Genomic DNA, 5,019 nt, shown 5'->3' on the forward strand with positions numbered 1-5,019 from the left:
GAGTGATGGCATATTTATAGAAGCAGCTCATGTAGTCAGGTTCACACTATGGACAGACTTTTATATGTTATAGAGGAGAGTACTTTCCCTTATAGTATGTACTTTTATCTCTTTATGTTATGGTTGTAGAGAAAAGAAGAGAATAGAAGAAAATCCACCCATCCATCTCTCTTGTGTGCTTGTCTACTCGTGTGTATTTTTTGCTCGTCTACTCTTGTGTGTGTGTGTGTGTGTGTGTGTGTGTGTGTGTGTGTTTTCTTGTAAGGAGCTCAAGCTCATCCTCTCCCACACATTCTTCTTAATTTTGGGGCTCAAAACTTTCTCCCTCAATCACCTTTAGTTGCTGAGTCTCATTGCTTATATTTAGTTATAGATGTGGGCAATAACTGAGTACCGACAAGTTTAGATAACCTATCAATGACATTATCATAGAGTTTTGTGATGATTTATGGAACTGCAATGTTTGGGTTTCTCAGCCCCTCACAAAACTAAGTCACCAATGTGTGAAATTCCTTAAGCTTAATGTGATTGACATGGAAATATTTTCATTGGTTTTAAATGAATTCCTAAGACGAGAATTCCTAGGCTTTATCCTCATATATTCTTTAGTCCTTCTAGCAAAATTCTAGCCTTCCCAAGATCATGGTCTGCTACTATTTGCAGACTAGGGGATTAAAATTCAAAAGGCACTATCGCTTATTATAAACCAACTGCTGCTAATTGAAGCATGCTTACATTTATAGATATTCACATGCCCAAATAACCTCAGCCTTCATCCATTGCTATTTCATATCATTCTAGGCTTCATGTGGAAGCAAGGTAGATGAAGCCTAGAATGATATGAAATAGAAATGGATGAAGGCTGAGGTTATTTGGGCATGTGAATATCTATGAATGTGAGCATGTTTCAATTAGCCTACTAATTGAAACATGCTAATCACAAAACAAAGTATGATCAACTATTATGACTTTAAAGGATGTATAGTATGCCCATAGTGTGGTCAGAAGCTTACCATCCCAATTATACAATTCTTTAAAGGATGTATAATATGCCCATAGCACAGTCTCAACTAGTTTCTCAATGAATTTTGTGGAGCTCTACTACCAAATGTTCTATGATTTTGTTGAGAAAAAGTATCCCACATTCAGACACAATCTCAATCAGACAACCAAAGTGGGTGATAATGCACTCATAGATGAATAAGGTCATACTATGGGTCGAGTTTTCACAATGTCTTAGCCTCGTTATATAGTCAATTGCTACTAATGTATAGGTTCTTTCTTGGGGTAGTCTTTTTTAATGGATCAACAAAATCTAGTCTCCATTTCATCAAAGGTTCCACTGGTAGCATGGGTTTAAAGGAATCATATCACTCTAGCCAATGACATTGGTGGTCACACTGAGAACAAATTTCCCAACAAGCATCCTGTACTATTCACCACCATAATCCCACTTGGAAAATGTTTCTTTTGGTGATATCTACAATGAAGTGGCCTTTGATTGCTCTCACATGAGCTTAACTCATAATTGCCTTTATAGTCTTCTTACGTAGCAACAAATCGATGAGACGAAGAACCATATCCGCACCACATTTATAGGAGGCACTTCCTTTACTAGAATCCTTGGTTCCTCCACTAGTTCCACACATTCCAAAATTTTCTCCCTACTAGCTGGCTTTATCGAATCTAGCATGGGCTTCTTCCTTGGTGGGGGTTCCACTTCAAATTTTTCTCTCTATGCATAAAAAATGAACAGAGTGATTTGTCCATCCTAGAGTTCAACAACCTTTCGATCATCACCCTAGGTTTTTTGAACCATCATAGTGACTTGCTCTCAGTGCTTCTCCTCTTGCTTCTACTCCTCCTATCCAACCACCTTGTCCTTTGGCTTCAAGAACTTCCCCAAGGTAGATAATCGAGCTGAACACTATGATCGAGTAACTGTAACCAAGCACTGAAGATTCTCTTCCTCTTGTGCTAGAATCGACTCAATGACAACCAAGTTGGCTGGGACATTCTGGCTCCCTCAATGTCTAAGGGATTGCATTATGTACTTCCTACTAGTGCTACTTCCATGGTGGGAAATCCATCTTTGGTGACCTAATCCTTTGTAGTAATGACAATGAATTTCACCCAAGCACCCCTATTGAGATCCTTCAAGTCACCCTTGTCCTTGTGTGGCTAAGGGTGAGCAGGTCGCGCTAATCGGTACCTACTTGATTCACTAATATATAGCTGATTGTGATGTTGCATTTGGCTACTTCTATTGTGATTGTTATTGCACCCTTGAATTATACTAAAGATATTTGTAGAATTACATCATGCCACAAATGGCACAATACTACCTGAGCTTATAGTCCTTCTTTGTGTGACCTTGATTCAAACTCATGGTACACTAGATATGCAGACATACCCTAGAACCCCTTGAATCAAACACATGGTACACCAGACATGCGGACAGACCACCCTAGAACCTCCACCAACATTGCCTTCAGTTATCTTGGACAACCGATCCTTAGTATCCCAATCAATCGTCTTCCTACCCTTCTTTTTTTAGGACTTTGCTTTAGACTTTGAATTTGATTCAAAGTTAGAATCTCATCAAAATCTAAAGATTCAAAATTTGAAGATTCTCTTTACTTCTTATTCTTGTCCTTACCCTTCATCTAATAGTTCAAGGATTCTAAAACCTTGAGTGAACCCAAATTTTGAGCGAAACATTCCAAACGATGAAGTTGTAACCTTATCACAATGATTTTCATCCAACAGTGTCGTATATGACATAGACGCCACAACAAAAAATAGTTCATCACAATTTTACATTGTTGCAAAGAAAGTAGACGCAAATAACATAGATGGCACAGCAAAAAATGTGTCATCACAAAAGGCATATTCTACCCAGCATAACACTAGAGTTGCTAACTAAAGAATAAGTAACCATACCACCATGCCTTTCGAGCAAAACTATTACATATGTCATAGAAGCCACAACAAAAAATAGTTCATCACAATATTACATTGTCACAAGAAAGTAGACGCAAATAACATAGATGGCGCAACAAAAGATATGTCATCACAAAAGGCAAACTCCACCAAGCATAACACCGGAGTTTCTAACTAAAGGAGTTGTAACCATACCACCATGCCTTCAGAGCAAAATTATTACATATGATTAAGCTGCCACAACAAAATCTACTTGACAACAATAGCCAAATCCCATATCAACTCTCTCATGCCGCTACATTGCATCTTCTCCCACTTAGGGCTTGATACAATTCAACCTTGATGAGGGCTTCCTGGTGCATGAATTCATGAGCAAGAGAATCCAACCCCAAAACTTGTAAGAACACATAGTAGAGATGTTTACAAGGCACATATGTCAAGTGTTTTCTCTTGCTCCTTTGAAAGTCTTCACAGGTACATCATGGAAAATCTAGTATTGTCTCACAGAATAGTTCACACCCTTAGAAATGGATCCCTATGTACTAACATCGAAGATATGGGACTCATTGCTGCCTAGTACAATGGCCTCACGAATAACTTATGCATGCATGGTTCTTCCATTCTCAATTCTATCATGAAATTCCTTTTTCAACTTTGATCTCCACTTGATAATTTTGCCATCTCTATACTTTGGGTGAAAAACACTCGGAACTTTGCTTCCACCTCTCGCTACCTGGGCAGCTTTAGGGGTCCCACCCCCTTGTAGCCCAAAACCGTTACCTTGCAACAATTGTACTTCATGAGGCAACAAGCATGTCCCCTCTTCAACTGGCCACACCCTTGGTGCTGGGCCCGATCCTCCAACCACAAGATTATGAACATCCTAAGAATGCATATTTGAAGTGTTGTAGAACTAGATGTAACCTTCCACCACCCGGCCAGGGTGTGTTCCTAATGCAGGGTACTTTCTACAATCTCAAAAGCATGGTGCAGCCACTCCATGACCACCACCACCTACACCCTCGTTAATGTATCTCCCACATCTCTCACTTTGCCCTGCCAATTTGCCAAAACAAGTCATTTTTTTCCCTGCCTTAGTTCTTTGAATTGCCCACATTATTTTCACTAGCTAGCTTTGTCTCGGGCCATCTCGGGCCAGGACCAAAAGGTCTCTTGCCCATCCCTCATACATTCTTATTTCCTCACTCCTTCGAATGCTGTTATCGTCATGTACTCTGGTCTATGACTATCATCTTCCAAGATCACACGAGGATCAACAAAGATTGGTCTTTTCTTGCGAACACTACACTGATCGATATTTGCATGACTCATCTTTAGACTATTGATGCCCATCTCCTGCATTGATGAATGTGTCGTGTTGTCCACTAATCTCCTTCTAGATGAACTTCTCAATTTTGATTGAAAAATCTCTCCGCCAATGCATGAATGCCCAGCCCAGTCATTGTTTGCAACCCTTTAAGGTACACATTATACTTACACTCTCATACATTCTTATTTCCTCACTCCTTCGGATGCTGTTATCATCACGTACTCTGGTCTATGACTATCCATCTTCCAAGATCACATGAGGATCAGCAAAGATTGCTCTTTTCTTGTGAACACTACACTGATTGATAGTTGCATGACTCATCTCAGGACTATTAATTCCCATCTCTTGCATTGATGAATGTGTCATGTCCACTAATCTCTTATTGGATAAACTTCCCACATTTTGATTGAAAAATCTCTCCACCAAATCATGAATGCTCAGCCTAGTTGATGTTCGCAACCCTTTAAGGTATACATTATACTTAACACTGCAACATGGCCAATGCCATGTCCGCACTCGTAGCTTCATACAATGAGATATGGACTTATACCCCAAAGAAGCTCGCATGCTTACATGTTTAGTTTTGGTGAGGTTTGTGGTTGGCACAAAAAAACCAGAAGCATCTTGAGTCACAAACCAAGCACCCCAATGAGATGCCCTCCAAGCCAACCAAGTCACCAACGTCGGAATCTCTCCCTGTATTGCATGACCCGATAGCCAAAATTTTCTAATTTCATTTTTGCATG

This window comes from Cibotium barometz, chromosome 4, assembly GCF_041138505.1.
Source record: "Cibotium barometz isolate CiBa-2024 chromosome 4, ASM4113850v1, whole genome shotgun sequence".
NCBI classification, from domain to species: domain Eukaryota; kingdom Viridiplantae; phylum Streptophyta; class Polypodiopsida; order Cyatheales; family Cibotiaceae; genus Cibotium; species Cibotium barometz.